Genomic DNA, 12,011 nt, shown 5'->3' on the forward strand with positions numbered 1-12,011 from the left:
ATGTGCTTTAGAGCCAAACATTAATTCGTCTGATACAAAGGTCAAAGTGTATTTTGGATGATTTCAACAAGGAGTATGTAAAGAATAAAGAAGTAAATTATTCACTGCAAATTATACATTCTGCACTGAGGGGAACAGAAATAAGTTCTCAGAAAAAGAGAAAAACATGTATCAAAACCATTCTTTCCATCTTTAGAAAATTCTACCAAATTGAGGTTTATTTTTACTAGTTTCAACCTTGTATGTGGATTCATAGATTTTTTCATCTAATAAAATGAAAGAAGTACTAAGTAGATTAGTATTTACCAGTAATCTCTCTAACAACACAAAGAGATTGTTATAATGCTGCTATTATTCCAATTTTACAAGTGGTGGAATTGAAGGAAAAGGGATGGTTTCAAAGCACATATACCAAAGAGTCAGTAATCAGAATCAGACCCATTTCCCTGACCGAAATCGTAACTGCCTTCATAGATAGCCAAGAAATGATAGAAAGGGAAGAGAATTACTAACTACCTTTTATTGAGACAGAGACTATGCTGGACACATTGTGCATAGTACATTTCATTTTGCTACTATAATTAAAAATCCAATAACTTTTCATTGCCAACTGTTCACCTCATATATTATAGTTGATGGTGATTTGTTGGCTGTAACATGTAACTATTTTATTGTTATAAAACCCAACACAATAGTGGGTTTTGATGAACACATTAGAACAATTATCCTCCAATTAAACATAAATATATTTAATAATAAAATTGTCCATTGAACATTTATAATAGTTGAATCGAGGTTGCATGATTTTTTTAAAATTTCCTAGTAGGTTTCATAGCACTTACCATTGTTCACGTCACCGTCTTAGGTTGAAAAACCATCCATAAGTGTGATGACTCAAATAAAAGAAACTCTTGATGTCAGATAGGAATTTCTATCTATTAAATATGCAGTCATATTCCATAAAGAACTTGCCTGGTATATTATGATAGTTTCTTCAGAGTAGCACAATATCTGTTTAGTAATAAACATTGAATGAATAAATAAAAGGTGAAAGCAAAATAAAATCTGAAAGAAATAAAGAGGCAAAAAAGGCACTGTATTTGAGAGAATTTTTTCCTACCTTTTATTTAACTTTATTTAGTTCAGATTCTGAGAATTCTAGGTGAACTGTTTAGGGAAATCACAATTTCTTTTACTCTTCCTTTTGAGAGAAAGAAAGAAAGGAAAACTGAAATTATCAGCAATATGAGCAAATAATTTACCTTGATGTTTTTCCTGTCTCAGCAAGATTTCATTATCTTATATATATATGAGCTATTCATATTATATTTCTCTGTTAATCTTTACCTTTTGGCAACATTTCATTATTAAATTTTTTTTTAATCTGTGACTATATCTACATACAAAGCAATTTCATAATAAATGTTTTCCATTATTCTTCTGTCCTTCATTCATTTATCGGTAAATATTTTTGAGCTCAAATAATGAATCAGGCACATGGACATTTGTTGGGTCTTCAGTGACTAATAAAAACAGATTTAGGTCCTGCCTTCGCAGAGTGTAGGATCCATGAAATTATACTCTAGAGCTCTTGTGACTACAGGCTGAATTCAGAACCTAGTTTAGACTACATCTTTTCTTCTCCTACCATAGTAGCTTCATTAAATCCCTTCTTCTTCCATAAAATCCCATCTCAGGATCTGCATCTAGGGAAACCCATCTAAAATGAAGAGAGAGAGTCCAAGAAATATTTGCAAATTATAGACAAGAGAACTTAATAGAAACTTGGTGGATAACATTGTGGAATGGACTTTTGAAAATAATTACAGGACCAGATAGATGACAGTTTTTAGTAAGACCTGGGACAAAGTGCTCCTGAAGGCTGACATGCTCTATGTCAGCAACAAATATATGCTGAGGTTTCTCCTATAATGAAGACATACTTAATGGTGAAAGGTTGAATGCTCACCTCATAAAATCAGAACATGTTCACTTTCATCACTTCTATTTAATATTTTTCTGAAGAGTAATATCAGAAAAATTAGACTAGAAATAGAAATAAAATGTATACAAATTGGAAAGGAAGAAGTAAAACTATACTAACGAATGACATTATCTTATGTAGAAAAAAATCTAAATAATCCACACACACAAGAAAACTTAGAATCAATGCAAAACTAGCTATATTTTAATATACTAGGAATTAACAATTAAAAAAAAATTTAAATAGTTATGTAGGCAGAACTATCAGAAAGAATAAAATGCTTATGAAGAAATTTTACCAAAGTGGTGGATAAACTGTACACTAAAAACTGAAAACATCACTAAAAGAAGTTAAAGAAGACCTAGGTAAATAGAAGGGCTTTCCGCATGGCTCAGTGGTAAAGAATCTGAGTGGGTTCCATCCTTGGGTTGGGAAGATTCCCCAGGAGGAGGGCATGGCAACCCACTCCAGTATTCTTGCCTGGGAAATCCCATGGACAGAGGAGACTGGAGGGCTGCAGTCCACGGGGTCACAGAAGAGTCAGACGGGAATTAGGGAGGAAACAACCACGCAACAGCATATTACTGAGCCATGAAAACTCAGAGTTAAAAATTTAAATAACAAAGAGGCTTAAATCCGTTCTATTATACCACCTCCAAGTGATTGTTCATCTCTGCCTGTGTTCTTCAGTGAAGAGCATGAGGTACCAGAGCATAACCAATAGTGAAATTATATGAAATTATAAAAATGTAGTTATACACAATCTTCCAACAAATTAGATGCTTGCTTATTTTTAAGTTTTACAATAACAAAAATTATTACCAACAAAAAATGGAAGTCTTACTTAAAGCTGTATAATAAGCAAAAAGTATGTAGGATAAAGAGTCATATCCCAGTATATATCTCAGTTCTGACTTTAACTTAAGGCTTGGTCATATTATACCATATATTTGAGCGTCAATGTATAGAAAATGGGTTCAAAGAATTAAGGATAAAATTCTTATGCCAGTTATCAATTAATTGACTCTGAGCTACACATAAACCCATTATTGCCCACTCCATATTAATGAAAATGGATCCTGTAAGCATTTCTTGCTGGCCTTGACCTGACATGATGTTAAGCTTGATCAGGAGAAGTGTTCAAAGAGACATCTCTTTCTGGATTAAGTATGTTTCTTTTTCATCTTGTTCTGGCTCTGTAGCTTTCAACACTGTGTGTGTTATAATCGTGGGAGGCAGGAGGGATGGCACCCACTGGTGCTTCCTCCCGCTTTTACTGACACTTCCACGGACACTTTCCCATTGGGTCACAGTGGCCCGTCTACAAGGAGATTCCAATAAATTGCACAGGCAACCCAGTAATCAATCTTCCAACTCAGTCTAGATGTACCGTGTGTGTGTGTGTTAGTCACTCAGTCGTGTCCAACTCTTTGTGACCTCCTGGACTGTAGCCCGCCAGGCTCCTCTGTCCATACAATTCTCCAGGCAAGAATACTGGAGTGGGTTACTATTTCCTTCTCCAGGGGATCTTCCCCACCCAGGGATCAAACCTGGGTCTCCTGCATTGTAGACAGATTCTTTACCATCTGTGCTATCAGAGGGGTGTTTTCTACCAGCCTTTCTCCACCTGCACCCAAAATGGGTTTTTCCTGCTTGCCCCTCAAGGCCTGAATTCCTTGTTCATGACCTTCGGTCAACCACCGCTGCAGTGGAAGGCTCCTGTCTTGCCAGTTCCAGAGACATTTCATGCCTGCCAACCTCTTCAGCGATCAAGAAATAGTTCTGGACCAAGGCAACCCAGTCAAACTTTTCCACCATTCAATGGACAGCAGCTACACCTTCTCCATGAGACTGGAATCACAAGTTTGGGGAGGATGCTCACATTCTAAATGTGTTCCTTCTTTGGATGCTCATCTCTCAGTGGAAGTCCTTCTTTGTAGAACTCATTACCTCCCTCCCTTTAAAAATAGATTTATTTAATTATTTTGGCTGTGCTGGGCCTCTGGTGCTGCACATGGGCTTTCTCCACTTGCAGCCAGCTGGGGCTGCTCTCTGCTGCGGTACATGGGCTTCTCATTGCAGTGGCTTCTCTTGTTGTGGAGCACGGGCTCTAGGGCACACAGGCTTCAGTAGCTGCAGTGGGCTCAGTAGTTGTGATTGCCAGGTTCAAGAGCACAGGCTCAGTAGGTGTGGCACGTGGGCTGAGGTGCTCCATGGCATGTGGGATCTTCCTGCACCAGGGATCAATCAATGTCCCCTGCATCACATGGCAGATTTTTAACCATTAAACCACCAGAGAAGACCTTATTACCCTTTTACAGATAATACCCTGCTATAATTAATCATTGCATGTGAACTTTTTCTGCCCAAATTGCACTGTGGACTGTCTCCAGGCTGGACCCTGACTGATACAATATGGAAAATACCAAAAAGAGTGCCAGCCATGAGAAACAATATTTCTTTTCACTGTACAACCAAGATGCAATAATCAGGAAAATTCCATAAAAGAATCTATATTGAGTCCAAAATAAATAAATATTAAACATGCTATTTTCAATAATAAGCAGTAACCAAGATCTCAGTGTTACATAATAAGACAATTTAATAGCAATTTTATATTCTAGATTCTTACCTTTTTGCTTCTGATGACATTTGAGATAAACAGATTATGCAGTTACAGTTCGATCACTCAGTCATGTCCGACTCTTTGTGACCCCATGGACTGCAGCAGGCCAGGCTTCCCTGTCCATCACCAGCTCCCAGAGTTTACTCAAGCTCGTGTCCATCGAGTCGGTGATGCTATCCAACAATCTCATCCTCTGTTGTCCCCTTCTCCTCCCACCTTCAATCTTTCCCAGCATTATGGTCTTTTCAAATGAGTCAACTCTATGCATCAGGTGGCCAAAGTATTGGAGTTTCAGCTTCAACATCAGTCCTTCCAATGAACACCCAGGACTGATCTCCTTTAGGATGGACTGGTTGGATCTCCTTGCAGTCCAAGGGACTCTCAAGAGTCTTCTCCAACACCACAGTTCAAAAGCATCAATTCTTCGGCACTCAGCTTTCTTCACAGTCCAACTCTCACACCCACACATGACCATTGGAAAAACCATAGCCTTGACTAGATGGACCTTTGTTGGCAAAGTAATGTCTATGCTTCTTAATATGCTGTCTAGGTTGGTCATAACTTTTCTTCCAAGGAGTAAACATCTTTCAACTTCATGGCTGCAATCACCATCTGTAGTGATGTATTTTTCTGGAGCCCAGAAAAAATTTCTGGAGCCCACTATTTCCACTGTTTCCCCATCTATTTGCCATGAAGTGATGGGACCGGATGCCATGATCTTCGTTTTCTGAATGTTGAGCTTTAAGCCAACTTTTTCACTCTCCTCTTTCACATTCATCAAGAGGCTTTTTAGTTCTTCTTCACTTTCTGCCATAAGGGTGGTGTCATCTTCCTATCTGAGGTTATTGATATTTCTCCCAGCAATCTTGATTCCAGCTTGTGCTTCCTCCAACCCAGCATTTCTCAAGATGTACTCTGCATATAAGTTAAATAAGCAGAGCGACAATACACAGCCTTGACGTACTCCTTTTCCTATTTGGAACCAGTCTGTTGTTTCATGTCCAGTTCTAACTGTTGCTTCCTGACCTGCATACAGATTTCTCAGGAAACTGGTCAGGTGGTCTGGTGTTCCTATCTTTTTAAGAATTTTCCACAGTTTGTTGTGATTCACACAGTCAAAGGCTTTGGCATAGTTGATAAAGCAGAAGTAGATGTTTTTCTGGAACTCTCGTGTTTTTTCAATGATCCAACAGATGTTGGCATTTTCATCTCTGGTTTCTGTGCCTTTTCTAAATCCAGCTTTAACATCTGGAAGTTCAATGTTCATGTACAGTTGAAGCCTGGCTTGGAGAATTTTGAGCATTACTTTGCTAGCATATGAGATGAGTGCAACTATACGGTAGTCTGAGCATTCTTTGACATTGTCTTTCTTTGGGATTGCCATGAAAACTGACCTTTTCCAGTCCTGGACATATCTGGAAGGTTTGACCCATAACTAAGACTCATACTTAATGGTGAAAAGCTGAAAGCTTACCTCATAAAATCAGAACATTCTCCCTTTCATCACTTTCTATTTAATATTTTCCTAAAGATTAGTGTCAGAAAAATTAGACTAGAAATAGAAATAAAAGGCATACAAATTGGAAAGGAAGAAGTAAAACTATACTAACAAATGACATGATCTTATGTAGAAAAAAAAATCTGAGGGATCCTCACACACACGAAGAAACTATTAGCTTTAATACAAAATAAGCTATATTTTGATATACTAGGAATTAATAGTCTAAAAACAAAATTAAGAAAATAACTATGTTGACAGTACCATCAGAAACAATAAAAGTCTTAGGAATAAATTTGCCAAAGTGGGGGAAGAATTGTACACTAAAAACTAAAAAAATCACTAAAAGAAATTAAAGAAGACATAGGGTGACTCAGTGGGTAAAGAATCTGCCTGCAATGCAGGAGACGCAGGAGACACAGGTTTGATCCCTGGGTCAGGAAAATTCCTTGGAGGAGGAAATGGCCACCCAATCCAGTATTCTTGTCTGGAGAATCCCTTGGACAAAGGAGCCTGGTGGGCTACAGTCTACGGGGCTGCATAGAGTCAGACAAGAATGAAGTGACTAAGCACAGGTAAATATAAACGTACCCTGTACTCATAGCCTTGTAGACTTAATATAATTAAGGTAACAATATCCCCTAGAGTGCATATTTAATGCAATCTTTATCAAAAGCCATTTTATGCAAAAATGGAAATGCAAATACTAAAATTTGTGTGAAATTGTAGAGAAGTTTCATATGGAATTGCAAGAAATCCCAAATAATCAAAAAAAAAATTTGAAAAGTGAAGAATAAAGTTGGAGGATTCATACTTTCAATCTCAAAACTTAATGCAAAGGCATAGTTCTTGTGAGAACTATAAGGATTTGTAGAAACATGTGCCTCCAAGTTAGGTTAATGAAAAAATAAATATTATACATGTACCTTCACATACAAAAATTTATTTTCATTTTAAAATGTTAGAAGAAAATTATGATTAAATTGTTATATAATATAATGTCTATACTTAGAATACCAGTGTTTGTGACTTTTATCTTCATTAATCCAAACCGTTCATAAAAATCATGAACATGAATGACATTATCTCTGACTGTTGATGGCAATGATTAGCAATATGACAAAGTACAAAAAACATGCAGAAATGAGTTGATGATGGAAACAGGATGGCCTGAGGAACATGGATGCTTAGATGCAAAGGGAGATGAGATGTATCTGATAAAGTAACAGCTTTCTATATTTTTCATGAGAATTAAAATTTCCCTGTGAAATAAGAAATGGAATTACGAAGAAAAGACGTTCAACATAGGCAATGAAGTGTTTTAAACAGAAGCAACGAAGCGCAGCGTGGCTGTCGTTACTGTTGCTCAGCCGCTAAGCTGGGTCCAGCTCTTCGCATCCCATGGACGCAGCACACCGGTCTCCTCCGCCCTCCACCGCCTCCTGGAGTCTGCTCACACTCGCGTGCATTGAGTCAGCTGAGGGAGACACCGTTTATTAAGGCTGCTTAACTAACCCCCGGGCCCATGTGATCATGCTCAGTGGGGATCTACATGAAGGTTTATAACCAGTAACACCAGTTTCACTGACCTTGTCCCTGTACCAACTGGGATTATTATTAATTTCCTTACAATTATAGAATGAGTAGGAAAACACCACAGAGTTCTGCCCCATAAAATTCTCCAAGTTCTAGTTTTTTCCCACTGCTGTGAAGTATCTTGTGTGGCTTGGTGTCTGGTGTCTATCTTGTTGACTTATGTATGATTTTGCCTTTCTGCCATGTTGAAATTCCATTCACTTTGGATATCATTTCCGGTTTTGTCCCTGGATACTATCTACTTCAAATCTTTCCAAAGCTTCGCCTTCTCTACATATCCTTGCCCCTATCCTGGTGCCAAACTCTGACTCTATAAGCTTTTTGACGATGAAGACTAGACCCTTCATTTATATTTTGAAGAGTGTTACACTTCTTCCCAGGTGGCATTACTGGTAAAGAACCCACCCACAACGCAGGAGATGTAAGAGACATGGGTTTGATCCCTGGGTCAGGAAAATCCCCTGGAGAAGGAAATGGCAACTCACTTCAGCATTCTTGCCTGGAAAATTTGATGGACAGAAGAGCCTCGTGGGCTACCGCCCATAGGGTAGCAAAGAGTCATACACGACTGAAACAACGTAGCACGCACACATACTTACTGATCCATGACAATTCAGAGTTAAAAGATTTCTGTGCCTGTATCAATTTTCATTTTATGTATACATTAAAGCAATGTATAAAAGTTCAGTTAATTCACATCCTCAACAACATTTGGTAGAGTTAGTCTTTATCTTTTTTTTTTAATTATGAAAGTGTGATAGCACATTTACAAGAGACTTAGAAAATACAGAGCAAAATTACATATAGTTCCACTATATATTACAATTATTTTTAAACAGATAAATTTAGATTTTTATTTGGAGTTTCAACATCAAACTCTCAAAGAATAATAAAATTAATAGGCAGAAAAGTAGGACAAAGTAGACCTGAAAGCACTATTAGCCAATTCAATATAATAAAGATTTATACAATTTTCACACAACAGTGAAATACAAATTCTATTCAAGTTCCCATAGACTATAAACCAGAAGACACTGGAACATATCCAGGGGCATAAAACAAGGTGCAAGAATTTCATGGTATAAAAGAATTGAAATCATACTGAGTCTGTTCTCTTATCAGTGTTGAATTATGCTAGAAATCAATATTAAAAGATATTTGACAATAACCCACATAACTGCAAGTGCAATGTGACATTCACCAACAGGTCTTTGACTTAACCATTGAAAGCCTCAGGAAACTTTAAAAGACTGGGAAAGCACAGGGAGTGATTGCAGAGAAGAAAGCATTTACATGAGAAATTAATATCAAAGTTTCTTTTAAAACCCCATGTTTCTGGAAATTGAATGTTCACCTTTAAATGATGGGAGGATCTAAGAAGTTGTTGTTGTTGTTGTTGTATAGTCTGTAAGTCGTGTCCGAGTCTTTTGTGACTCCATGGACTATACCCCACCAGGCTTCTCTGTTCATGGGATTTCCTAGGCAAGAATGCTGAAATGAGTTGCCATTTACTTCTCCAGGACATCTTCCTGACCCAGGGATCGAACCTGGGTCTCCTGCATTGCAGGTGGATAATTTACTGATGAGCCATCTAGGAAGCCCATCTAAGAATCCATAAGAAGGAAAATTAGAAAATATTTCTAACAGAATAATTCACTAAAAGATTTAAAAAAATTAATGAAGCTTGAAACTTTTGATCCAATTCTGAGAAATACTATGCTATAAAAAAAAAAAAACAGGAAATTAACATGTGATACAGTATTATTAATTAAAGTACAGATTTTGTTCAAATTCCCAAAATTTTATGCTAGTTCCCATTAGTTGTTTTCATACCTTTAATACTTTCACATTCTATTTAGTTGCATTGAGCAGCTTCAGCTGCATGCAACAGATTCTGATAAATTCTCTTTTCATTTTTTTTTTTTTATTCTGTAACAGAGCTAAAAGTTTAAATAACAAAGATGCTTAAATCTGTTCTAAAATAACCGCCTGCAAGTGATTGCTCATCTCAGTCTGTGCATCTTTACTGAAAGGATTAATGAGATCAGTGATCACTCGGCTAGTTGGTCAGTGTTATCTGACTTTTCTGCAATCCCGTGGGCTGTAGCCCACAAACTCCTCTGTCCATGGAATTATCCAGGCAAGAATACTGGAGTGGGTTGTGTTTTCTGCCAACCTGGCTCCACCTACACCCAAAATGGGTTTTTCTGCTCGCCACTCAAGGTCATAGTTCCTTGTTCATGAGCCCCAGCCAACCAGCACTGCAGTGAAAAGCTCCATCTCGCCAGCCCCAGAAACATTTCATGCCTGCCAGCCTCTCTTCAGCCATCGTGAATTATTTCTTGCCCAAGGCAATCCAGTTAAATTTTTCCACCATTCAATGGACAACAACTACACCTTCTCCATAAGACTAGAATCCCAACATTCTAAATATGTTACTTCCTTGCAAGTTCATCTCTCAGCCCCAGGTCCTTCTTTAGAGAGCTCATTACACCCTGTTATAATTAATAGCTGTTTTCATTTAGTCACTAAGTCGTATCTGACTCTATTGCAACTCCATGGATTGTAGTCCACCAGGCCACTCTGTCAATGGGATTTCCAAGCAAGTGTACTGGAGCGGGTTTTCATTTCCTTCTCCCGGGGATCTTCCCAACCCAGGGGTCGAATCCATGTCTCCTGCACTGGGAAGAGAATTTTTACCACCCAGCCACCGAGGAAGCCCCTTGTAGTTAATACCCTGATACAATCAGTTATTGTATGTGAAGTCTTTCTATTCAAACTGCACTGTGGTCTGTCTCCTGGCTGGACTTCAACTGATACCATATGTAAAATAACAAACACAATGCCAGCCTTATAAGCATTTAAGAAATACTATTTCTTTTTGCTGCACAACAAAGATTCAATGAACAAGAAAATTCCACAAAATAATTTATATTGAGTTCAAAACAAAGGAATATTTTTAACATTTTATTTTCAATAATTGGTGGTAACCAACATCTCCATGTTACATAATAAGACAATTTGAATACCAATCCAATATTCTGGGTTCTTAGCTTGTAACTTCTGAAGACATTTGAGATAATCAGATAAAAGATAAATATTGATTAAAAAGCATTAAGTTGTGATGAGGAGAGTCTGGGATGGGAGAAAGTAAACCTGGATTCCAGCCTAAACAAGGTCTGAGCTTAAGTTGTTGTTCAGTCCCTAAGTCCAATACTTTGCAACCTCATGGACTGCAGCATGCCAGGCTATTCCGTCATTCAGGTCTATCTGCAGTTATTATTCAGTCCCTTTTAGAGTCAATGTATTCATCTATAGATCAAGAGGATTGGATGAGATTATCTGTTTTACTTCTATCTATAAAGCTCAGTGAATCTCTTTAATCACTATCTGCAGTCACTTTCTTTCTCCAGAGTTTCTTCATAGCACGTTTAACCTCAGCATTTCTGAGGGTATAGATTAAAGGATTTAACATAGGGGCCACCATAGTGTAAAAGACAGCAACAGCTTCATCAATGGGCAGAGTGGTGACTGGGCGAAGATACACAAACACGCAGGGCACAAAAGACAAAACAACCACCGTGATGTGAGAGACACATGTAGAAAGGGCTCTGCGTCTCCCCTCCAAACTGTGAGCCCTTAGGGAGCGCAAGATGACCACATAGGAGACCAACAGGAGGAGGAGGTTTAACAGGCAGATGAACCCACTGTTGGCAGCAACAAAGAGACCAAGGATGTGGGTGTCCACGCAGACAAGTGTCAACAAAGGGTACAAGTCACACATGAAGTGATCTATGACATTGGGGCCACAGAAGGGCAGCCGGACTGTAAAGAGGATCTGAATGCCTCGTGGAGAAATCCTCCAGTCCAGGCCACCCCCAGCAGGAGGAGGCACAGCCTGCGGCTCACGATGGCCGTGTAGTGCAGAGGTCTGCAGATGGCCACGTAGCGGTCATAGGCCATCTCTGTCAGCAGGATGATCTCAGCAGCACCAAAAATGTGTTCTGCATAGACTTGAGCCATACACCATTAACGGAGATTGTCTTGATCTCATGAAGGGAGTCCACAATCAATTTAGGAGCCGAAGAAGAAGAGTAAATTGTGTCTATCAAGGAGAGGTGGGTCAGGAAGAAGTACATGGGGGAGTTCAGAGCCTGGCTGGTGGTGATGGCGACCACAATGAGCAGGTTGCCTGAGAGGGTTACCATGTACAAGACCAAAAACACCACAAACACTACTTTTTGCATTTGGGGGTCCTGTGTAAGACCTACTAGAAAGAACACAGTCACATTCCTTTCATTCTCCAT

General features: G+C 38.5%; 1 pseudogene; it reads right to left on the reverse strand.

Moving 5' to 3' along the window:
* Positions 1–11,083: 11,083 nt before the first annotated feature.
* LOC133055918 (olfactory receptor 4C12-like) lies at positions 11,084–12,011 on the reverse strand (annotated as a pseudogene).

This window comes from Dama dama, chromosome 1, assembly GCF_033118175.1.
Source record: "Dama dama isolate Ldn47 chromosome 1, ASM3311817v1, whole genome shotgun sequence".
Classification (NCBI taxonomy): domain Eukaryota; kingdom Metazoa; phylum Chordata; class Mammalia; order Artiodactyla; family Cervidae; genus Dama; species Dama dama.